At 44.9% G+C, this 25866-nt stretch overlaps 1 protein-coding gene across 1 annotated transcript in view; it reads left to right on the top strand.

Moving 5' to 3' along the window:
• The first annotated feature begins 436 nt into the window (after positions 1 to 436).
• Positions 437 to 25866, top strand: part of SYVN1 (synoviolin 1) — an 890352-nt gene continuing 864922 nt past the window's right edge. The window contains exon 1 of the mRNA XM_069644965.1: positions 437 to 622. The gene's annotated coding sequence lies outside the window, so the exon portion shown is untranslated. The remainder of the gene's footprint in view (positions 623 to 25866) is intronic.

Below are 25866 nucleotides of genomic sequence, written 5' to 3'. Positions count from 1 at the left end.
AATACCCAATGTGGATGCTCCACGGGCTATCTAAATTGGGTTGTACGTTGCTAAGATTTTGAGTACAGATATGATTTTTTGATTAATAAAGTGACACTTAAGTGTTTGCGTGCAATTGCACAATGAGCGGGCCCTTTCAACTACAGGATCTCCTCTGGAGTACGTGTGGGTGCACCAGTAACATTTCCGGACGTGGCAAGAGGGCGCAAAATGAGAAAAAGCGGTGGTCTTCATTGAATGCCACCGAGCATTTCCACCTGACGGGTCGCGAAAAGAGAAGCAGCCAGTTATTACAATACCGAACTACAGTTGGTATGATCTGACGTGTCTTTTGGGTTGCACCAAGGGCGAGGGGTGCTGAAGGGTCTTCTCTACCTTAACCAAGTCAGGTTGCACTGTCGTCCTGTTAATATACCCTGGCAGAGACAGCCTCAATTCTCTCTTACCCGCCAGTGTGGGCGGTGTTTAAGGAGGAAGCCCGTGACATTCGGTGGGTGGTTTACTTCGCATTGGTACGACCAAACCGGAAGTGAGGTGTCCCTCTTGTGGATTAACATCCGGTCGAGCAATTGCTGGATTCAGCTGAGCAGAGTGAGAAGGGTGACAGCTGGTGGCAATTTGGGTGAGTGGAGCAAAGAGGGGCAACTGGGAGGTATGGGATAAGTGGCAATTGAGAGGGAAGTGGCAAGTATGCAATGGGACATATTGTGCTTTCAATGGAGGGATTCTTACACCACTGTTAGTCCTGCCTCTACCTTTGAAGGAGGTTGTTATCGGGATCAGTTGTAGCATTCAATGTTTCCCACTTCAAATGGGATTAATAGATTATGCGCTTTGGTTGCACCTTGCGTTTACTTTTAAAGTGCAAATAAGAAGTATTATGCTCGGTATCGGAACTTTTTTTTTGGACCGCGGCGTCTGTCTTTTTTGTGAATTAAATCCGTAACGGTGAACGTTATAAAATGCAATCAAGTTGCAACTCTAGAATAGTCGTCGTTGACTGCTACATAAAAAAAAAAGTAAACACGTTTGATGTGGGCATCTCGTTTCTTCTACCTCATAGCTACAATGCATGTTTTTCCTGCGCTGGTAAAACTTCTTTAAAAAACGTAGTAAAAATAACTTTAAAAAGGTTACATTTAGCTAAACCACAGCTGGAAATTTGAAGAACAGTTCGTCACTGAATAACACTGATTCCGTAGCCTTGTTAAATCCCATTTAAACTAGACTGTGTAAAGTCTATGAAAACATTAAATGTGCTGAAGGAAAGCACCATCACCAGTGTCTGAAAGTAACACTTGGCAGCGTATTGAAGGTAACGATCAGGCCACACAATTCGTGCACATTCAACTTTTTCTGAACTAAGGCAGAGCCTCGTATTTTTATTTTCTAAAACCACATTTTTTGGTCCATTCTTCTCCCGTTTTGAAAAGACTTGAATACTGTTACAAGTAGATTTAAAACATGTGTAGGGTATTTTTGTTGTTTGTTTTCTTTACGAGTGCGATACTTGTTTTAATGTTCTGTGAGGTGCAACTCTTCTGATGTCGGAGGAAAACACTTCCACCCTTGCAGCTCTCGAGCTCCCCTGCTAACCTAATAGATGCTTGCCGACTTTAAGTGGAAAAGAGTTTGGTCCTTCCTGCGACGTTGAAGGAGGGACACTTCATTTACCAATCCCTGCATGGGTGCAGGTCATCTGCGCTCGGCTTGCACAGTATTGTCTCACCTAGAAGTACGCCACACGTGTTTTCTAATGCAATGTAAATGGGTCATTTGATGAACGTTTGCTGTTGGGTTTGGGGGATTATATGGACAGCTCTTTGATTTTGTGGACATGTAAACGTAGTTTCGTAGCTGCATTGCAGATAATTCAGTACAGTGGAACTCGCTGCACGAGTTTGCGATCGCTCGCAAATCTTTATCATAAAACAAATAGGTAACCGTAGTTACCAGGTGCCCGGCCGCAATATGTTAACGTAGTGCCTACCTGAGGCTCTGGTCAATCGCTTCAGTTTATATAGTATTGGGTAGGTAGGCACTCGCAAAAATATGGCGGGTTTAAGATTGTAATCATTCTGAAATTGCTCCAACCTCTGGGTTGGCCTGTTCTGTTTAGATACCTCACGCTCTCGAGTAACCTCACCTTGAGCCATGTAGCTCAGTTATATTCCTAATTTGTGCTTTTGTGAAGCTGGTATAGTTTGCTATATATATATATATATATATATATATATATATATATTTTTTTTCTCCAGTTCCTCGTTCTCATTTCATACATCTTAAAGATTGTTAGAACGAAGTGCCGTACACATAAGTCCTTGTTTTTTTTTTATTGCATTTTTATGTGTTTTTGTTTTTGGTTTGTTATAAACATTTACAAAATTCACACTAAAATACAAAACAATACATTAACCATTTCCTTAAGATGTATCGGCATTTAATTACCATGTTTAGCAATAATATACAAACAAACATTAGAAAATTCATATCGACAGAATAGACATACAAATCAATTTACATATTGCTAGAAATACAAGAACATAACTAGCCTATACACGTACAACATAAACATTTTAAAAAGAATCACAAAAAGATTTCAAGAGAGATGTTGTTCATATTAGATTTGTTAGAATTTCGTACATAACAAGAGATTCACATCAATGAGACGTTTGATTTCCGTATGTATATAAAATACTGACGCATAACTAGCCCGAACTCGCCCAACTCTTTAAGAAAGTTCACAGATATTTTTCAGAAAGGCTGTTACTCTTGTAATTAAAATTGAAGAGCTTTCATGCACCATTCTATACCAAATTAAATCTCTATCAACAGAGGCGGTTGAAACAACAAACTGAGCAAAGTAGTTAATTCGGTGGCCCAGGAGTGCAGGACAAATGAGCAAAATGTTTTCTTCTTTACCCTCGGTTTTACAGAATCTACACCATTTCCAGCTTTCAGCTGTTTTGTTTCTGATGTTAATTATTTGGTTAGTCTGCATGACATTCATCCTAAAACACATGAACTAGTTGCGAATGCTCCTACTTGGGTATTTCAATAAGTATTTTTCTATTTCAGGAAAACATTTCCAAGAGGAGCAGGCCTGGTTGTACAATTTGAGTTCGAGACTGTACTCAATGTATTAAACTAATAATTCCCCCTTATAATTTGTTCTTATTGGATTTATGGATCATTGTACAAACAGCCATCCCCAGGGAACTTAATGTGGTTTCAGCCTCAGTTTTCAATTTGGACAAGAACGCACATGTTGACTCTCTTCCATCACTTACATACAGATCATGCTCCCTCGACATTAAGCATTTTCTCCAAAGGTAGCAGCCTTTTCCACATTACAAGTGAATGTACTGATTGTAAACCAAATTCATATCTTATTAGTTCAATGGGTAAACATTTGGGAAGGAAAAACAGAATACCCCTCCATAGTCTTCCCTCCAGAACCTTCAAATAATAGCCTTCCCTCCAGAACCTTCAAATAATGCAAAAAAATTCCAAACCGTATTTAAGCCTATGCAGCACTTTCATAATGTAGTATTCCTTCAATGGTTTCAACGAGAACTTTCCAAATTTCTTTTCAATTAAGCGCTTTTGCTGTAGTGCTACCTCAATTTTTTACCATCAACTGGTTTTTAATTAAAGAGGTTGAGCCCCTGCCAGAAAAACAGTAGCCAAGATATTTAAGTGCAGTCTGGCATTTGATGCATTTGCCCTCACAGATCCACGTATAGGAACCTTGTTCACTTTACCCATACGGATGACAATGGTCTTAGTTGCGTTAATCTTTAGATGTGATTGTGAGATGAATTTTTCAAATTCCCTAATCAAATGTTGTAACCCAACCTTTGTATTATCCAACAGCAAAAAATCGTCCGCATATGCAAGCCAAGGTATGCAGACATTTCCCAGTTTGGGAGATATTGGACCTTTATTAGCCAAGGCACCTTCTCCACCACTAACATACAGATTAAAAATGGTAGGGGCTAGCATGCAGCCTTGACGTAGGCCGTTGTTAATCACCATCTCAGAAGATAACAACCCATCAGAGTTTAAACATACCATTAGCCTTCTATATATATATAGAGAGCTATCACAATTTCTCGCAAATGTTTCTGCATACCCAGTGCTGTCAACTTTCTCCATAGTGTTGGCCTGTCCACCAGGCCAAAAGACATACTAAGGTCCATTGACGCAATAAAAGTTGGCATCGCTCCCTTTATCATTGATTGACTTAGGAAGCATCGCAACACAAGACCCTCACCATCCGTTCCACCGTTTATATGATTTGCGTTAATCCACTCCTGAATATCAGCCAATACCATGGAGGCAAACATTTTAGATTTAAGATCGTCAATGGCTATAGGTCTATAGCTTGTGGTAGAAATTTTAAAAATTGGTAGAACAATAGAAACCCTCCATGATGTGGAATGGTCTTGGTTAACAGTACATCTTCAAACAGAATTCTGGCCCAATATATAAAGGATTGGATTTCACAATCTTTTTGCAGAGGTTGTTGGGTCCCGGTGCTCCTGAGTTTTTTAATTTCACAATGAGTCTCCTCACTTTTTCTACAGTTACCGATTGACCATTGCAGATTGACATTCCAAGCTAACTTAACAATTACCTTCCCACCTTTATATATACTAGAGAAATGACCCAACCATACTTACTCGGAGATCGGATTCAAGCACATATCTTTTTGTGTACGCTCAGTACTGTTAATAATAGACCAAAAATTGGCTGAATTAACGGCCTTCAACGATTTCAACATCGCTTCTCCATCTTATTGGGTTCTTCTTCCCTGATGATTAATCAACCAATTTCTGTAGGGTTGTTTACATTTTTTAAAATCTTATTTAGAGTCTCCTGTTCATACCGTTACCTGTTTATCGAGTCTGCGTATATATTTTTGCTAACTTGTTTTCTGTTTGTGTACCTCAATGTCCATACAGTATCTATTAGTTTTATTTGACAAGCACCTAGCATTCATGTGCCCCTCCATGTCATGGATGTTCGTACTGATGTATGATAAGAAGTTATTTACTGAATATCTGCAAATATGTTGACTCAAAGGGGTCGAGTCATATTCCTTGATCATAGTGGATGTAAACCTCAGTGTTTTGTTAAATGACCGTACTGAAACACCTTCAGTATAGAAACTGGAAATTTCTTCATGGACCTTGAACAGTTTCCAGAGTTAACATACAGTGATCACTAATAGGAGCTTCTTTAACCTCAAACTTGGAAATACTATTGTTCAGTACCACCAAAAGAAAAATATAGTCAATTATTGCTGAGTAACCCCTTGCTTTCCATCTATAATATTCATTCTAAACCAATTCCAATCTGCAAAATTATAGCCAGAGGATACCTCTAAGTTTAGGGTTCCCATCCATCGGGGAGGAGACGTCCCTATTGGCGTATAAGACGTCCCCAACAACTCCATTAACCAAACAGTCAGCGTTCAGATCTCCTGCTGATATAATTTGATCCCCTAAGTTATCATCGAGCCAAAGTGGTTAGCTCAGTCTCCAGCTGTAAATCGGTAAGCACATTTGAGTTCCAATAGATATTAGCAATAAGTAAAGGGAAACTACCTCTTCCAATTCCAGCTACAAAAGTTGCCACTAGAATCAACTGCTGATTACAGCAGCCCCCCGTTTTAATAATGTGCATAGACTCCTTAAAAGCAAGAATGAGGCCTCTTTTCGGACGGCCCTTTGCCCCACCTGATGCACACATTTCATCCATCGAATAACTGTTCCAACACAGCTTTTCTCGAGCCCATGTTTCCTGTAATGAAGAGATCTCCTCCATAAGTCTCATTATTCCGTAAGTGATAGCAACACCTTGAATTCCAGTTTACTATACTCAGTTTATTCCTGGGTGCTAGAGAGGTTTCCCTAGCTGTTTCAAAGTGTTAATCGATTCCTTTTTAAGGAGAGAGCCAACCACCTCCAATCTTGTTTATCAGAGTTTGCTTCATGTCTAGTATTAGCTACTACTTCTTTAGGTTCATAAGGCGGCCTATAACCTTTCCTGGCCCCACCTCCTTTTGTCTCATTTGGACTCGTAGGGGATTTGTAGGGAAATAAATCAAATCCCCTACACTGCAAAGCTTCCACTTCTTTTGTTAACAAGGACCTCACTAAAGGAGAGGGAATAAACAGTCTAACAAAATTGTATCGATGCTTGTGTATAAATTCGTCAACCAAAAGTACATCAGCCGAGCTATTAAGCTGAGTTCCGGTATTGATGCAAATAAAGAATGTATGGGCGATTCAATGTTAAATGCCCACTTTCCTTAAACTGTGAGCGTAGTATCAAACCTGGTTGTTCTGGATAAACGGGCTGTCACATATTATAAGCCATATTCTCCATCCCGACATCTGTCAATGCATCCCCATCATCTGTGTTATGATTAGACGGTTCAAAGTTGTTAATATTACCCTCAACAAACAAGGTCTCGTCTATTTGACCAGTCATTAGATGTCCTTATGTTGTCTTTGATGGCCTCTACGGGTTCTTTCATTTTGGGTAGTTGGCTCTCAGCCAGGACCTTCTGCACAACACGAAACTAGGCTTCTTCGCTTAGATGGGCCATTGTTAAATCTTTATTCTCTCCAGTCACTAATTTGGTTGACCCCTGCATTTCCTTACATGACACTGCATCAGTCACAAGAGAGTTATTGGTAAAAGGGTTAGTGTTAATTGTAGCGCCATCCTTATGGCCTAAACCTTTATTCACTGATTTGTTCACACCTCTTTTGGTAGGTATGGTTGACTCTATGATTGAATTAGAGTCCTGTACCCTCATGGCGTCCCCCCCCTCATCAGCGGAAAAGGGTCTGTTTTTGTCAAACATTTCTCTACCGCTATAAATTTCCTTCAATGACTCAGTTCTTATGTTAATAACCAGATTTTTAAAAACCTCAAATATATCATTCAGTCTGTTTTCTAAAGTTCTCAATTGGTTAACAATAGTTAAGGGGTCTTTTTTGTTTTTTATTGTTTGTGTCTGACAGTCATCCCCTTCCACATATTCGCTCTGAGTGGCCTCATCGTTGTGAGGTTTTGAATCGGGTAGCCCAACTGCCATTTCGATAACCTTGGAGGATACCGTAAGGGGGGGGGGGGAGACAGCCGTTGCCATCAGCTCCACACTTTCTTCTTCAATCGTGCGTTTAAAGCCAAGGCCCCTGAGAAACTTTCTAGATTATTTGTTTTATAGGTCAGATTATTTTGTTTTGTCAATTTATTTTTCCTGTTTTTTCGCAGTTTTGCTGTTTCTTTTAGATGACCCTGCCGCAGGCACCAATGTGCCCCCTTCAGTATCCTCAGAACTATGACATTTTATTGCATTTTATAAAGCACAGACAAGTCCTCGGCCATCGGGGCACTCCAATCCAGTTAAATGAAGGCCATTGGCTGGAAATGTAGTGGTACATAAGGATAGTTAGGTACAAAGTGTAGGTGTTTAAGCATATAGGTACAAATATCCATAAGTTATAGAGACCGTACAATTACCACGACAAGGCTACTGTTGTGGGCGGTGATGTCTATTGTCAGTTAATTCAGGCGAACAGCCAGGTTTTTAGGGCTTTTTCAAAAGGACCAGTAAGAATTTTCAGCCCTTGGGGGCTCAGGGAGGGCATTCCAAGGACTGGTGAACATTGGTGTGCATGTCACGATAGGCATGTTGTTCTTTGCAAGTGATTGGAGTATTCATCTTGAGAAAAATGTATCCAATTTGAGAAATATTTTCAAAACCTCAGCATATTATAGGTGCAGCCTCTTGTCAGTTTCAAAGTATATGACTGGTAATAGGTTGGTAAGATGATGGCGTTGATCATGAGCTATAAATGCAAACAAAGCATTGTTTGTATTGTATGCCTCCTGAGGGTTTTCTGATAAAGTTGTGTACTTTGTGGTGGGATCTATTGTCTGCTATGTGGCTCACATGCAGGGATTGAAATGGAGTAGATGGGGGGGAGGGGGGAAACCTTACATTACCTCCACTCTACCTCGTTCCAATACTTGCCTCTGAGGCCCTGCCTCCACTCCAGGACCACTTTTCTATTTCTTTTTCCTTGGAGGTAAACCTCCCACTTACCCACAATCCAGCAGTTAAATAAAGCCTGTCCTCCGGCCAGGAATGGTTGCTTTTCGTTTGCGGGACACCACAGAACTCCATTGCAGGCCCCCTCGATGACTCCTCTGGTGGGATGGTGGATTTGTTCTAGGTGGGGCGCACTCCTGGACTGACACCCTGTGGGGCCTGGAATCCAGTGGGGGGTTGGCCCAGTGAAGCTCCCTCGATTTTCCCCTGCGGGGCGTGGAGGAACGATTGAGGACATGGCAGAGAGAGATCCCTGGGTCATAGGGCCTTGCACTGGGAAGTAAGTGGCTGTGGGAGAGAGGGCTCCTTCGATATGGGTCTCCTGCCTTCCATCTCTTACCTGTCTTGCGTGTCTGGTTGGCGCCTTACGGCTGGCGTGGCCATGGGTCCTTGCCAGCGGGGTGGCAGCGGGGTATGGGCTTGGTCCGTGTGCTCTGCGGTTTGGTGTCGCTGCCCGGTTGGTTTGATTATGGGGTGGCACGTCCTGTATGGTACGCTGTGTTGTTTCAGAGTTTCTCAGGGCTTCCATGCCTCTGTCTCCTGTTGCTGTTGTGGAGGAATGCATGAGTGAAACTGCATGGGGAAGTTGCTGGGATCTCTTCTTGTGTGGTCGGTGGGCCTAGAAGGCCACTGGGGGTGTTTCCTCTTCCTGGCCGGGCCTCATGCCACTGCAATGTTTATACATGTTGGGGGACAGCGTTTCATCAGTTTCTTCTTTGTACAAGTCTGTTCCTTTTTTTCTCCCCTTCCTGGGTCTACCTCGTAGATGCAGGGGGACATACCTGGACAGTGAGGTGGTGGTGTCTGGGCTTCCCAGACTTGGGCTTGCATGGGTTTTCTGTGCCCTTGGCTGGGGGAGAGCAGGGGCGGACAGTTGACTGCTCCTGCGGTCAGACGAAGTACACGTGCTCTCGGCTGGGGGTTTCTCTCATCTCCGACAGGTCAATTTACGCTTGTCAAGGCCAGACTTTGTCTCTACTCTCGCACGCTCTGGCGAATGTTACACGCCTTGCTTTGAGCTGGGTCGCCTGCGTGCCCGTGGCCAGAGAAGATTGTACGCTTGCTTTGGCAGTTGGTGTATGTGGTGCTACCTTGGCGATAGGACTTGGTCATTGATTCCATTTGCCAGAAAGACGGTTTTTGCGGATGACTGGGTTGTCCGTGTACACAGGGATTCTGAGTGACGGCCCTAACAGATATGTTTTTGGTTGCGGGGCTGAACTCCCGTACGAATCCTGTGAAGCCTGGGAGGACACTCACTGACATTCTGTCTTCCCGGTGGGCCTTGGGGTGGTAGACTAAAGCTCTTCTTTCATGTAGGACAGATGGGCTTTTTGTTCTCTATAGTCTGTTTGGTTGGGGTGTCGGTTAGCCCCTACTCTGGTGTTGGGCCTTGCTCTTACCTCCTCTTTCGTGACGTTTGGTCGGTCTATGGGAGATGGTTTTGTGTAGTTGCTGGTTGAGTGGGCGGCCAAGAGGGTTCCTTGGACTGATTGGGGTGGGGGCCTACATTCAGGTGTTTCTGGTCCCCACGCCCTCCGGTTGCTGCAGACTGCTCCCTGGCTTGGAAGTCCAGCCCGACTTTTGTGATGGGTAACATTTCCGGATGGGCATGCTTCTGAAAACTATCCCTCTTGTTCGGTTGGGAGACTGGTAGGTGTCCCGGGACGCCTTTTGCCTTGTGGATGTGCTCCCGCCACCTCCCCCTAGCAGCAGTGTCTGTGTTGCGGATGGGTGTGTGTGGTTTCAATTCCTGGTTCTCCGTTTGGGTTGATGGCGGCTCCATCTGTGTTTGCAGAGGTGGTGGCTCACCATCAGTTGCAGGCAGTGGTCGAAGTGGGCGGGAGCAGTGCTCTTATACTCAGTGCTCCAGATTTTGAGGTGGGAGTATTTTACTCCCTTTTTAAAAACACTTTGAGAGTAAATGTGATTTCAAGAGAGTAAAAATTACTTTTCGCCTTTGCAAGAGAGTAAACTGTATGTGACATGTAGCAGACCTGTACAAAAACTGTATGGAAATCCTTACCATGCAGCAGCTTTCTGCATTGTGAGAGAGTACACCTTTATTATTTCTCCAAGATCTGGCCATTTGTTCTTTCCTGGTATATTTTTACATGGTGAAAACATAAAAACCTAGTCAATTTCATAGTAAAGCAAACATGAATTGTATTGTGTGTTTTGAGGTAAGATGTCTCTTGATGTTTATTGAAGTCCTCATTTCCTGGAGCTATTACTACCTTATGGTATGCCAATGTTATGATAAAAAAGTGCAGAGAGACCAGGACCCCATGCTAAATTCTATACCTAATCTCATGGTCAAATGGTTATTTATATAGCGCTTTTGGCAAAGCGCTGTACATAGAACATATTTATCACAATTATCACCAAACCGAAGTTAGTACTCATTTATCGACCTCAAAAGGATGACAGGATGAGTTGGCCTTTGCCGCAATTTCTAACCTGAAACCTACAGATCACAGCAACGAGCACTCAACCAGCTGAGGTACCTTATTAGCTAACCTCCTTCAGAGGTCGGTAAACTGAGTATCGATGGAGTTATAATGATCACAGTACCTAGATGTTGGACAAACTATGTACGAAGCACTACATAAAGTTAAATACCTATCTGGATTATCACAGGGACAGGTTTTGCTGAGTTCTATTTCAATTACAAATGTAACTTGCATTTGTTTGTTTTTGAACAGCGCTTGCACTTCCTGGAGAATCAGGTTTTGGATGTTTTAATTGTAGTCTTGAATAACACATGTGATTGGTGTAATGACAATCACCCTTGAGAAAGACTGCAGTCACTGAAAATGGATGTAATGTACCTCTTTGACTGCAAGGTTAAATGGATGTAAACTAGACCATGCATACTCATCAGTTTACACACTTTTTATACTTAGAGTGCAAATTAAGTCTACAAATGATCTGCCTCTGCATGATTATGCACACAATACAGGAACTCTGGAAAATACAATTGTGCAATACTGGTTTGCTTTCACTGGATTTACAAATGACTTATTCTCAATATCAACTTGGTTTTCCATCTTATTATACAATCCTAAAATGCTAGGAAAATAAATATGCAGAGTGCTTTTGTTTGCTCCATGAGCATCTACGCACAACACAGCAGAAGCTGAATGGAAAGAAACCATTCCTTTTACCACTGTGTGCAGTTTTCTTTTTTTGAGAGGCTTCAGAGAAATACGTTCTGTTTCAGAGGATTTTCTCCATGGCTTGCGATTTCATCCATGTAGATCCAAATCAAAAGAAGCATTCTGGTTCCTTTGCACTGCCCTCTTCTCTAAACGTGTGCGTAAATGCACACAGGAAAATAATAAAGCTGTCGTATTTACAAGATTTTCATGCGTAGAAAGGCCTGGTACGGACTTTATCTGGAGGCTTGCCTCTACTTTTTTAAAATGTAAGTTTGACTGTTCCTATACTTTAATTTTAAAACTAAACTATTCCGCAATGGTTTCTTTTTAAAATAAGTGTAGGAAGAAGTTGAAACTTTTGCACTTAAAGTGAATGTTCCCTTAAACAGCAGGCGCGTATGTTTGGGGGTTTGTATGGGGCGTGGTGATGGGGTTTGTGGGGAGTGGGAGCTGGCCAGTAGGGAATATGGTTCCACTTCTTTTTGTACACCTTGACCACTGCTTGCAGGGCTTTCACAAATGGCCTTGCCTTGACGATTTGATGCTTCACAGCAACTCTCTGGGAGTGGGTCGGGACAGTTGTCTTCTACTTGACTGGCTCTGCTAGATTGGGGGTTCCTGGTACCTTGGCGGTTGTCCCAGTTATCATCTTCTCTTGTCCTCTCTTCGTGGAGCCCGGTTCTGTGCTGGCCAGGGGGTGCTTCCATCGTGAGGGTGTGCTGTCTTGTAATTGTCCTAACCATTGTTCTAGGGTGTGTGTGTGTTTGGTTCTCTGGGCACAGTTGCTGGTGTTTTGGGGTCGGGGGGGGGGGTCACATGGCCTCTTCAGTATTTCTTGTTCCATGGGTTTGTCTCCACCAGATGCACCTAGTCTTGCGTCTCCTGGCTTCCTGGGTCCCATTTTTTTTTTTCAGGTCTACTTGGCCCTGGCCTTCCGGCTGGATCTGGGATGGTGGTTGCTCTACATGACTATCAAAAAGGGGTTTTGGGTTGGAACGCTCCATGCTGCCCATCCTTGCTGCGGTTGCCGGCAGTCTCAGTGGGCTCCACTCTCAGGTCGCTGCCTGTGCTGTCTTGTGGTGTTGGGAGGGCCTTCTCAATTCTTCTGATTGCTTGGAATTTTTCCAACCAATTGTTTGAAGTGTTCGGGGGTCACTATCCCTGGATGTCTTGGCTGTGAATGTGGGGGCCTTGGCAGAGGATCGTCTGGTTTCTCTGGTGGTGTCCATTTCTGAGGGATGGACTCTTTCGGGGATCGTCTTTGTGGGTGGCCTCCCAACTCTCTGCTTGGGCTTTCTTGATCATCTGTTGCTGGGCTGGGGCCCCTGTTTTTGGCTCTTTGCCTCCCCCTAGCCCCCCCGCAAGGTTCCGGCCAATTTACACTGGGTTCTGGGCAGTTGATGCCTGGGAGTTGGATGCCTTGAAATAACCTAGTGTTTACTGTGGGCCTTCCCCCAATTCCTCTCTTCCCCCTGCTTAGTGCTGGGGTTTGGGTGGAGCGTGGCACCTGTCGTCTTCGGGTTCCACTTTGCGCGGCAAGGTAGTTTTCCTTCTCTTCTGGTTCTTCAGTGTCTGGCCTGTGACGGGTCCCAAGGTGGCCTTGTCCTCTACTGGTGGGTTTCAGATTTGGTGCCTGTTAATCTTCAGTGTAGGGCCTGTTGGAGCATATTTTCTTTCTGCTTGGGTGGTGTCTATCCTCCTTGCCGGGCACTTGTTCACCTTGTCAGCCTATGGTTGCAGCTGGGTGTGTTTCTTTAGTGGTGTTGTGGATCAGCTATGCTGCCTCTTGTGTGTTCACGGAAGAACTTGTTGAGGGGCTGGTAGTGGCCTCTTTGGACTGCTAGTGGGCAGCATTTTGTTCTCTTGGGGCAGCATGCAGAGAGTTATGTTGAGGGGCCTTCCTGTACAGTCTTGCCTCATCTCACCCCTGGTCCTGTAGGGTCTTCCTTCTGGGATATGTTTTTGGTGGTTCCTTCTATGGAGTCTTGGCTTTGTGCCTCTTTGGGGCTTTGGCCTCAATCACCTCACTCTCAGGGTGTTGTGCTTGGTGGCTGTTGCCTCTGCCCATTGGCTGGGTTGATTTTTGTTTTTTTTTTTTTTTTGGATTTTTTAATTATTTTTTTTTTGTCCTCCCTTTCTGCAAGTACTCCTAGTTGTTTTGCGTTTTGTCCCTCCTTTCTTCTGTGGGTTTGTCTACAGTTCATGCAGCACGTCCCGGTGAAGGTTCGCAGTCTTACTCCGCGGGGAGTGTAATTCTCCTGGGAGGGTGGTCTGGGGGTGACTCGGCGGTGGCCGCTTGGGCTGGTCCATTCAATGCCCCTGATTTGCCCTGGGGTTGGTTCCTTTGTTGGTTGGTGTGCTTCCTGTTGGCACAGGTTGTTAGCCTTTTCGGGGGAGTATGTTTGTGATGGGATTCGGCAGCGGTTTTGTCTGTGTATCTCATTGGGACCTCAACCCATTGATGTGCTTTGGTATGTCTCAGAGGTCAGTACTGGAATGAGGGAGAAATGCCCTGGTTATTTACTAGTCGTCTTCATTACTCCTAGTCCTACTCTTCCTCGTCACAATACTGATGACCCTTCCCTCCCTGGGCATTGAAGATACCATAATCTGGTTTTGGAAATGAGTAACTTCTGGATTGTGGGTAAGTGGGAGGTATTATACCTCCAAAGAAAAACATGGAAAAGGGGTACCTGGAGTAGAGGCGTGGTCCTCGAGGTGAGTACTGTGACGAGGAAGAGTAGGACTAAGAGTAAAGAAGATAACCCAAGAGCTGTTGCCCTAATTACTTACTGGTAATCGCCAGTTACCACCTACCTCTGCCTAAGGAGGCACTAGTATAAATATAACTTCTACATGAGATGCAGACAAAAACTTTCTGTCCGTTTTTAAATATGTCCCACCATACTTAAAATGCATTCTTTGTCCTATTGCTGTGCTATACCCCTTCCCAAAAAGTTTGTTACTTGGATATGGTTGTGTGGCACCAGTTTACAGGAGGAGGCAAATGTAGCTCCTAATAACAGTTGGTGTCAAATTAACCAGGTTATTCTAAGCTATGAGCAGGAGCTAAATATCTCTGAGCTTCAAGCAGTTTCGATCCCTGACGTGGGAGTGTCACGAAACTCTAGAGCAGGTGTTTCCTTCTTGCTGTATGTTGCATAGAATATTTCTGATGTGTCCCACCACTTATGAAGTAGTCCTGACTTGACTTGGTCTCATTCATTGCAAAGATAGTGCACGCCACTAGACTAGCATCTTTTATTGTACAAGAATAGAATTCTATCTGTCAAAGCCTCTAAGTTTCTTTGTGTTGTGATCTCCTACAGTAATTTGGTGGCACGATTGATGCTTGCTAGAAATTAACCTGAAAGAAAATGATTGCAAATGATTTAACTGAAGATTCACAATAGCAAGTCTAGTTAATGTGTGATTTCTTTTTTTAACAACTTTATTTAAATCGTTTGCAACATGGAGTACCATTATATACCTAGAGCTCAGAGCATTGGAGTAATACCACAAATGGCAGACTGCACATGCCCCCCCCTCCCCTCAGCCTCTCACCATGAACCCCCAAAATTGAAGGGACAATATGAAAGCTAATGCGCCTGTAGAAATAGTCTCGACACTTGTGGTTTATGCGTTAACGCTGGGAACTTGGTATCGTAGTCAAGGAGCGGGGACCAGATATCGGAGAAGTGATGTGGTCTACCCTCTTTGACTGCCTTAATTGTCTCTGCCACTACAATGTCCCAGATTTTAATCCACCATAAGGCAAGTATTGGGCTCTCTGGAGATTTCCAGGCACGGGCGAAGTGATTTAGCAGCCAGAAGGGGTTGGGTGATCAGCTTGGCTGTCCTCCAGGATCTGGGGTATACCCCTGGGCTCCCCCAGCAAGAGCACCTCTGGCTGAAGTGGGAGTCTAATGTGAGTGATCTCCTCAATAACGGCAAGTATCTTTTCCATAACGCCCCAATTAGGTGGCAGTCCCACCACATGTGAAAGTATGAGCCTTGTGCTCCACATTTTTGCCAATACGCTGGTTCCAAGCCCCTCTGCATACAGTGTAACCATGTTGGGGGGGGGCTGGGGGAGGTGGGATGTACCAACGCAGTACATGCTTAAAGGCACACTCCTCGTTAGTTACAGCAGCAGAGGCAGAGTGGCTTCTCGTCCAGATACCCAACCACGTCTTGTCTATCGGATGAACCAGGTCATCTTCCCATTGGGACTTATATTTGGATTGAGAAACAAGCAGATCATCCTGTAGGAGTTTATATATTTTAGATGTGTTTGCCCCTTGAGGGTGAGTTCAATGGGCCCAAGAGTGCATGTGCCCCCCTGTTTGACCGATGGGTACGTGATCCAATGATGTAGTTGGGTATATGTAAATCTGTCGGCTTCAGTCAGATGGAACTTTTCCTTGCAGTTTGTGAATGTACGAGGCTGGCCGTTGTCCAACAAGTCCACTGCAGTGAACAGTCCACCTGAAACCCAGTGTCCAAACTTAAAAAGTGTCCAGGTTGTATGCCCAGGGGGAAAGAAGGGTTATGAAAAATCGTATTGAGTGGGCATATACCTCTTGGGACCCCTTTGTATTTCAACTCCCAATAAACGTTTACAGATTTTCGTGGAAGAGAGCAGTAAAGGCCAAGACTTTGATGTGTGGGGAACGTGTGGCAAGGAAGAGGAAGTGGGATCCTGTACTGTTTATGTTCCCATTTCGGCCTGGCTGGGGAAACCTGCCAAGCAAAGAGTCGCGCCAGCTGAGCCGCAGCATAGTATTTATTTAAATTGGGAACCCCCTGGCGGGCACTGCCCATCATAACCTAGGTTTTCTGCCCCGCCAGATAAATCGTAAAAACCTTCTGCTGCAGATCGAAGAGGGGACCCTGTGGAATTTCTACTGGGAGGGTCGAGCAGAAGTACAGAAATCGAGGGAGGAGATTCATGTTACAGGCCGTCATTCACCCCATTAGAGAGATTTCTTGGGTTGACAATATTTCCAAATCAGCTTGCAAAGCTTTGAAGAGAGGTGGGAAATTGGCCGCATAGAACTTCTCCGGGACAGCTGCGATACGTACCCCTAGAAATTCTATATATTTCCTATTCCATTTAATTGGGCAATTCGGTTATAAGGACAGAATGTCATTAGTGATTAGACTCACCCCGAAGGCAGCCGATTTATTGTAGTTGATTTCAAAGCCTGCAATCCGACCAAAGGATTTTAATTCTGAGAGGGAGTGTTGTAAGTAGGCCTGGGCGGAAGTTAACATCAGTAACGCATCATTCGCGTAGAGGGAAATCTTGTGCTGCATATTTGTTTACACGGTTGTTTACCCCTGAATGGAGGAGGGTTCCGTATCTTCTGGGCCAGGGGCTCCACTATCGGTTGAATATGGGTGGGGATAGGGGGCAACCCTGCCTCGTTCCACAAGTGAGGGGGATGGGAGCTGTGTATCCCAGGTTAACCTGTAAAGAGGTTCTTGGGGCACTGTAATTATCTAAGATCATTTTAAAGAATGGGGGTCCAAACCGAAAGGCCTTGAGGGTGGCTTGCATGAAGGACCAGTCCACCTTGTTGAATGCCTGTGGCATCCAGGGCCAGTAGCGCCACATTCTGATGTTCTAAGGTCGCCACTTCTACCAGGTCCAGAGACCGGCGAATATTCTCTCCAGTCGTCCTGCCTTGAATGAATCCCGTTTGATCGGGGTCAAATATTTGGGGAACGACCCGGGATTGTTGGTTGGCCAGAACATTAGAGTAGATATTGGCATCTTTATTAAGCAGTGAGATTGATCTATAGGAGGTGCAATTGAGTCTTTTCCTGGTTTTAAAAGAAAAATTGTTGAGCAGATTTGCATGCAAGATGGCGTGGACCTGGTCTGTTGAAAGGAATTAACCAAGGCTGTGAGTGGGGACACAAGCTGGGCCCGAAGAGTTTGTAAAACCTGATTGTGAACCCATCAGAGCCAGGGGCCCTAGACTTCAATGACCTGATCACATGGTTGACCTCTTTCAGGGTAATTGGGGTTTCTAAGGCTTCACTCTCTGCTCCAGAAAGGTGTGGGAGGGTGGCCTCTTGTATATATTGCGTCTGTTCTGCCAAATTACGGGGCAGCGCTGACATGGTTTTGATCAGGTGAGTGGGCGTTAGTTGGAGCTTACATCTTCTGCATATTGCACCTTCCCAAGTGAATCCCGCAGGCACACGATAAAGTTGCGCTGTTTAGTGTTTGCTAGCCCTGTTTCCCATGGTGTAGTAAGCTTGCTTTGTGGTTAAAAAGGACTGGGGTGTTTCCTCAGAATATAGGGCTTTAAGTTTATTACGGGCCACCTGCAAGGACTGGTGATTATTTTGGGGACCACCTCTTTTTGTTTTCCCTCTGCCTCGGCGAACTTTGTATTTTTGTTGAATTTGTACTTTTTTTTTTTTTTTTACACTTCTCTAGTTGGGCCCACATTTCCCATTTATGCTTTCAGTAAGCCGCTGTATGGGCTATGAGTTCGCCCCTCAAGACTGCCTTCACAGCGTCCCAAGTGGTTGCCGTTGACGTGAGATTGGACAGATTTTCTCAGGAAGTAATTTCGAATAGCTTTTGCTGTTGCATCCTTCAGTGACCCGTCGTTCAAGATGGGGTCAAATAAACGCCGTTGGGGACAGGGGGGCGCCAGGTCACAAAAAACTGGCCGTCAACCTCACCGGGGCATGGTCGGATAAAATTCAGGGCTCAATCTTTACCTCATCTACATATGGCATAAGGTGGGGGGAGGGGTAGCCAGAAGGAGGTCAATTTGGGAGGAGGCACGGTGGACGTGAGGGAAAAATCTATATCACTGGGGTGCAGCACTCTCCAGGAGTTGACCACCCCCAAGGTGCTGAAAAAATTTGCAGACCCAAGGAGATATTGAAGTCCTTTTTGAAGTGGGTTCATGAGTTTTGTCCACAATGGGGTCCGGGAAACCTTTGAACCCTCAAGCCCCCCCAATTATTACATGGCCTTCCAAAGGGGAGGACGGTTTCCAAACTGTGCAGAAAGGTCTCCTGTCAATCGTTGGGGGCACCCATTGAGATCAGTGTGTAGAGTTGACCATATAGCAACCCTTTAACCGCAGTATAGCGACCATCCTGATCCAGCAGAGTTTCCAGTCTCTCTCTGGAAATAAAAATAGCAGCCCCCCCCTTTTTTTTTCCCGATCCACTGGAGGCGTGAAATTGTATTGGGAAAAATCCTGTTCCTTAAGCGCCCAGCGTTGGGTGGGGTTAGGGGAGTTTCCTGTAAAAATGTCACTGACCCTGTTAGGCAAAGTTTGTATGCAGTACCCTCTGGGAACACTACAAACAACTCTGCCTACAGGTATAGGAAGCCCGACCTTTGGTATAAGCTTGTACTACACAGTTCTGGTAGCGTGTTGAGCAGCCAGTCTTGTCTCAAGAGGTTCAATGTGAGCTGTAGTGGAGTTACACAGAGATTTACATTTACAAGTATTCAAATAAACTCTTACACTCAAGGTTTCTTGAGTAAACAATTATTAATTCGTCAGTTAGAATAAGCCTTCCTCAGAAGGGAGCAATATAACAGTAACGCCCAAATACACTTCATGAAATGCACACTCTTAATATCTCTAAATCGGTATATACCATTTTGGGATGTCCCACAGACACTACCTACACCCTCAGGTGACTTCAATTGCTAGGGTGCTGGGGACATTAATATATTACTGTTGCTTTTAGAATCGTATGGTAATAAGTCAAAAGGAAAAGATTTAGAACATACAAGACACCACAAATATTCTTATGCCCGCAAATACTTTTGGATCCCCCCCAAGAAAGAGTCATTCAGTACAATAGGCTAAGCCAAAGTCAATGGGCAAAAGTCTTATATAGGTTGAAGCACCTCTGGTAGGTAAATGGAAAAGTCTCTGCACAATGTTTTAGGAGAAAAGAAGAATCAAATGTAGGGCCACACCCTGATAAAACTTGTGAGTGGTAGAAGATGCAAGCAACTCTACAGCAAGAGTTAAGTTCTCTCAGACTTTGTACAGTACCTTTTTAAAATGAAGAAAATATGCAGAAGATGACTCCTGTTCCTGTGCAGGTCTCACTATTCCTGGCCCTCAGTCGTGGGGACAAGAGGGAGGACGTCGGGAGACTCCTGCAATGCACTGGGACGGTCAAAACACTCGACCGGCATACTTCAGTTTGAGTGGCTGTTCAGTGTTTCAGCTCCTCACGCCTACCGCAAATAGCAACACAGCGTTTCCTGGCTGTCGAGATGGACTTTCCTTGCTTCTGGGGTCCCGCACTCTGTTGAGGGGGCTCAGGCTCGGTCAGACCTGCTTCCTGGGAGTCCATAGGATCTTCCTGGAGCTCTTGGCCAGCTTAAAAGCACTGCACAAAATCTGGTGTTCCTCTCCCTGGCTATACGGTTTCCAGCAGCAACTCTGTGGACATTCAACCAGTTCTGAGATGGGATATCCAGGTGGCTTACTTTTGGAGTTGATTGGTCCCACCAACTCAAGGGGAGAAGTCGTCCTTGAAGGGGCTTCTCTGTCAATGCGAATTTGACGGTTTGTTACTGTAGCAGGGCTTCACCGGGCAAACCAATGGTTCAGGAGTTGCAGCAGGCGTCCTCTTCAAGTTCTTCTTCAGTTCCTTCATCCAGTGGTCGACTCTGCCTTCCAAGCCAAAAGCCTTGCCTTTTATTCAGTTCATTCCAGCCTAGCGTGTCAGTCACCCAGCAGGGTGGCGGTCCTTGCTGGATAGTCAGCTGGCCTATCACCACAGAGTGCATTTGGGTCTCCTAGGAGACTAAGCACAGGGAGTTTCGGGCACCTCCCTCACTTCCTGCCTACCCCAGTAACCCTGGAGCCAGAAGCGGGCTTCACTTGTGAATCCTGCCAATGGCAAAGCGAACAATGGGACCTAACCTGGTTTGGCGCGCAGAGTAAATCTCAAGAAGGACCTTTCCACAAAGAAATCGTGAAAAAAAGACCTGGCCATTTTGACACAAATGGCACCCTTGGGTGCTTTACTGCAGCTGCGAAAGCAGCCCTCCAGTAAATGCACATCCCGGTAGTTAAAACAAAACCACTGCCACCAGCCATTCAGTGAGGAAAGGGTAACATATAAAAAATGTCACATGAGAAGCTAGACAAAGAGGATACTAAGTAACCCTTCCAGCACCCTATTGTAAGATGGTGTGCGCTGGGTCTAGAAAGTCTCTCCCCCCCCCCTTACGTTTTTCAGGTGCAGAAGCATTGATTTGCATCTCATTGGAGAATTAAGCGTTACAAAGTTTCTGGTCGTGTGAAAGCATCTATCGGGCGTCCAAGTCCAACAAGGAGGAGGCGAGAGACAGATGTGTTTCATTCACCATGTAAGTGCATTTGGGTTTTAAAGTAATAAAACCAAAACAGATGCAAAGTCAACCAAAAACTGGGCAACGATACCTGATGGCCTTCAAGTGACATCGTACTCCTGGCCGGGCATTGGCAGTGTGAAGCCCGAGACTGGTGCAACTCTTACATAACCTGTTGCTGGTGATTTGTGCAGTGATGGGAGAAGATCCTCTTCCAGGAAATGTTAGGCACAGTCCAAGAGTGTTGTGATGAACCGCTGGGTTTCCGTCCTTTAGTTATGTTTGCCCATGTGTTTAAGGGAATCAGTTCTCGCTAATGCGCAGGTATTCATTAACAAGCTATCCTCTTTCTCTGTGGGGGCTTCCCCGAAGATCTCTTACGCTTCTTCCAATGAGCTAATGGTGCTAGCCGACCACTCCAATGTGAACTGCAACAATGAGGGAAACGGCCATCAGTATTTGATGTTCTGATCTTGTAAGAATAATGTCAAAGGTCTCAGCATCCTCCTTTTTCGTACCGTTTAGGTGGCCAGATCTTCAAAGATTTGAAGAGAAGCCCCTTGGAATGTCAAATCCACTTGTTTGTAACTTGCCGATAAGATTTCTTGCTGGACTCTAAAGAAATTAATCTGCGTGATCACATCTGGAGGGAACTCTGATGTTGGGTCCCTGAGGGTGCGCAGCCTGTGGGTGCGGTCCAGAAGTAGCATTGACTTGTCAAGGTGTGGCAGGAGCGTCTAAAACAAGCCCCCTATGTAATCGACCAGTGCCTAATCTGAGACCGAGGAGGGCACCACTTTGATACATAGGTTGTTCCCGCGGGCTCAATTTTCCATGTCGTCCTGTTTGTGTTCCATGGCTTCACTCTTCCCCTCCAGTAGTTGAATCCAATGTTGTAGCTGTGCTATTCTCGTGGAATGGCCCAACGTCTGCGCTTCAACCTCCCACATCTTGCTTCCGGTACCCGGTGATTGATTCGGTCCACCTTCGACGAAATCTCTGCCATGCAGTTATGGAATTCCATCTTAATATCCGTCATAAAGGCTTCTATGTCATCTTTTGTAGCCAATTGTGCTGATGGGCGATCAAGGAATTGAGCCTGGACTTTGGGGCCTCTGCCTTGTACTGTTTGGGCATAACTGCTAGATAGTAATGCCCTGGGGCAGCCTCTGGGAAGAGGGAAACAGTCAAAATAATGTTAGGGCTATTCAGGTGGCCTTGTACGCAGTATTCCCAAGCTCTGTGTGGCTGTGTGTTCGAGGTCTGAAGCCCTTCCCTGGCCTGAGGCCCCCCACCTGCTCCGAGCTGGGGACCACGTGCGAAATAAGGATGGAATGAGGGTACCTCTAGGGCTCCAGACAGCCTGCACCAGCCAATACTCTGCACCCACGGCAATGCAGGAATTCACATCCCTGTAGTGATACTGACTCTATTGTGCCTTCTAAACCTTTGCCGCTGTGTTCCAGGCAGACCACCCGACATCAAAAGTTTGTGCTTCACAGCTAAGTGGTGCTGGAGTTCCATGCTGTGATTGCCCCTGGGGGCGAGTGCGGGCCCTGGCTGACACGTCGGCGCAGGTTTGATGTATCTTCTGTACCTGGAGAACCGCTGCCTCTGTTTCTGTTGCCTTCGGGGAAGCTTTGCAGGCCGGGAGAGGGTCTGGCGACCGGGGGACCCCCCAGGCTAACTGGCGGGGCACCATTTTGGAGAGCTCCGACGCACACGCAACAAGGCCAGACTGCTGGTATTTTGCTTCAACGGGCAGGTGCCGCTTCCGCACCGCGCCTCGACGTGTGCTCGGGGCTCACTACTTCAGTCCTCCCACGCTCGGGAGTGATCGCCTGTTTAAACCGGCGAAAATCATGCTGGTCTCGGCTTCACAGGGAGGCCATTAAGTAAGCATCCGCATGGCCGGTGCTGATGGCCACGCCGCTCCTTAATGTGGGAATTTAAGAATTTCTTTTACGTAAATCGATCTGAGGAGGATCCTATTTTGGAATCTTACATAGCTGTGCGGTTTCTGTTGCAATTAATGTGTTTAAGGTTTAGTGAAACGTTTAAGAAAATCATATTGCCCTGACTCTTGTGTCTGCTTATGTTGCACAGACTGCTTCCTAAAAATGTATGTAGTTCTTTTGAAAACGTGTAGTTTTGGTTCTGTTATGGGTCATCAGATCTAGTAATAGTTGTTAGCTTTTGAGTAGTCTTTTTTTCATGGACATTATGTAGTCTGTGCCCTTGGCATCGCTTGAAAAAACCATGATTTTGAGACCTTTTATAATGCATATGGCGTTTAATATCCTGTGCTCAGGATCGAGAAGCAGTGCAACAAAGTGAATTGATAAAGCTGTGAAACTGTTGACCTGGCTTGTAGAAAAATCATGATTATGTTGATTTGCTTGGAAGGCATGCTGCAATGTACAGCCAATCTGAGAGCTGCTTGTAGTGTTGGCATGCATTATGCATTTCTTGCTGTGCAGTGCTGCAGGCTGATCTTGAAGTCTTCTCATGATAATTGATTTCAGAAAGCAATTTTGTTCTAAGATGCACAGTATATGATGCAGTCAGTGGCTGATCAAACAGAACCTGAAAATAGTCTTGGATGCAGAATGAAAGGTGACGCATTATTTGTATTGGACTACTTCAGGATGACAGAGTGGATTATGGGACGACGGTTATCGAACACCTCAATGCCCCCAGTCCTACAGAGTTGCCTGCATAAATGGATATTTACTGTATATTACAACATCCTCGTACTGAAGTGGTGTCGGATGTTTTGGTTTGTGATCAGTATGTTCTTCAAACCATGTGAGGAGGTGAATCCTCATACTTTGCTAATCGGAGGTATCCCTGTGCTTTACGCTGGCGTTTATCTACCAGGCTGCCCGGTGCAAAGAAGTCGGTACACGTTTATATGGTGTCTATGCGATAACGAGTTGAAACGCAGATTGATAAGTTTGAGCGACAAGATGGTTCAAAAGAGAGCCAGCTGTGTTAATTGCTTGTTGTAGGGAACTGTGCTTTTATATGCAGAATCTCAGTTCAAAATCCATGCAAGATATTTGTTGTTGATCAAGCGGAGCAAAGGGAATTTAACACATAAGGTGCTACAAAACTATACGCCTTCACTAAAAAGCGCTAGTTATAAAAACAAAGTTATCCTATATATGTTTTAGTTCTAGTGTTAGGCTTCTCCAGACGAGGGTCAATAAATGGGTCACCCCAACGAGGAGCATTGTCTTAGTCGGTAGATGTAACTAGGTAGCAAAGCTCATTTCGGTGGATCCAAAGTGTCTACGCTCATATTCAAAATATGCCAGACGATATTGTGAGAATAAGACCATTAAGTACTTTGCTGTCTTCGGTGAAAAGGTGACATTGTTTAGCCCACTGTCTCCTCCTTTTTATTTCATGTAACACATTTGAGTGGACTGGAAACGTCTGCGTTCAGAACTGCTACAGTTGTCTGGCTGTGAGGCACCGTCTGATCACCTCACCTGTGGAAGTTGCCCCCAGTGAACCTGAAGCAAAGTCCTACCTTTTAATGTTGGCACTATACTGCACATTGAGAGACCCTGCAGCATTAGGGACATTTACACCCGTGGGCAATCGGAGGGCTGTCTCTCTTCTGCTATTTCCTATGATACTATAGTGCAGATTTTATTTATTGAGAGGACAGGGTATTATCATTTGATACTTTATTTAGTATAAAGTACATATAAAAACAGACAAACGCAACTATAAAATAGAACAATCAATCACCTTACAGATTTTCAACCATTTCAATGTACTCTTCTCTAAAATTAATTTAAAAGGAAATAGAGTATAGTCAATCTAATCAAAATCCCCAAATCTAGGTTAATCAGTAAAAGCCTAAAGTGTGAGCTCTATATAAAATTATTTGATCACCCAGTGGTCTTACCCATATCCATTAATTTCTTTTTAACAGCATAACATGAAACCCCTCACCCCATCCCAGCTCGATCCCCATGTCCAGTAAGCTCCTCTTCCTTTTCCACCATAGATCAGGTTCCACTCAATCCAGTTCCTGTGTCCCACGAACTGTCTTTGCTCGGTCATATAGTCCCATCCTGCGTTGGCATAATCGCTTGTCCCCATCCTCCTCTCCGCCCCTAATATTTTTCCCAACTCTAGTCCCGTTTTCCCCTACCTCCTTCAGGGAGGTAGATCGTCCTGGGAGGTTCGTAGATCATTCCACATGATATCCCAAGTCAGCCCTTTTACTTTCTTCCCCCCTCTTTCCTCCCTCTTTCCTCCCAAATGCCTGCACTATCCCTGTTCTGCTGCCACCCACTGCGCCATTTCCATGCAATTGCTAGCCTCCTCCTCGCAAGGACCAGCAGGAGGGCAGCAATTCTTTCTTTGGTTTCTACAATTCCTCCAGGCACCCCCGTACCAGTAATCTGCAATTACCAGGCATACCCATATCATGTGCCTAAAAGCGGCTGTGTGTTGACCACATCGCAGGCATTGGTGTGAGTGGTCCGGGTGCATTATATCATTTTTAGGGCGTGAGATGGGTATGATGTAAGAAATTAAACTGGACCAGCTTGAACCTGGTGTTCCTGGAGACTTTCCCCACAGTCTTGCATATTTTACGCCACTCCGAGTCCTTGAAAGTGATTGCCAGGTCCCGCTTCCACTTTTCCTTAATATTAAGCTGCGGGAGGACTCTACTACTCTGCAATGCTAGGTACAATTTGGAGACTGCCCCCTCTCATTGCTTGCATTTAAGGATTGCCTATAGAACAGGGGTGATTGGGGGTTCCCTGGGTATTTCTGCCCACTTAGCCCCCAATGTGCTCCTCAATCTCGTGTATATCCATCAATTTCAACCTGAGCAAGTCCTGTGAATATAATGGGCTACAGGAAATGCAATATGTTGCTCAGTGGGAAATCTACACAATTGTATTGCTTCAATGGTAGATCGAAGCCTAGCTGCCTTAAAACATGGTCTTAAATATCGAGTTCCTAAATGTTTCAATTTAACACAGATAAATAAAATTGATGTTTCCATGCCTAGGCCACATAATGGGCACATGCTTGATCCACCTTGACCCCAGGATTTAGTAAAGGACGTTAAGTGGTGCGTTCCCATCCTAAACCAGATATACAAAGATTTCCTCAAACATCTGACAAAGGAAATTGGCAATGTATGTGACAATCCTGAATCTGGTGCCATGTGT

The sequence above is a fragment of the Ambystoma mexicanum genome, chromosome 2p (assembly GCF_040938575.1).
Source record: "Ambystoma mexicanum isolate Mex_15411 chromosome 2p, UKY_AmexF1_1, whole genome shotgun sequence".
Classification (NCBI taxonomy): Eukaryota; Metazoa; Chordata; class Amphibia; order Caudata; family Ambystomatidae; genus Ambystoma; species Ambystoma mexicanum.
Note: the sequence above shows the minus strand (reverse complement) of the source record. Positions and strands in the feature narration are given on the sequence as shown.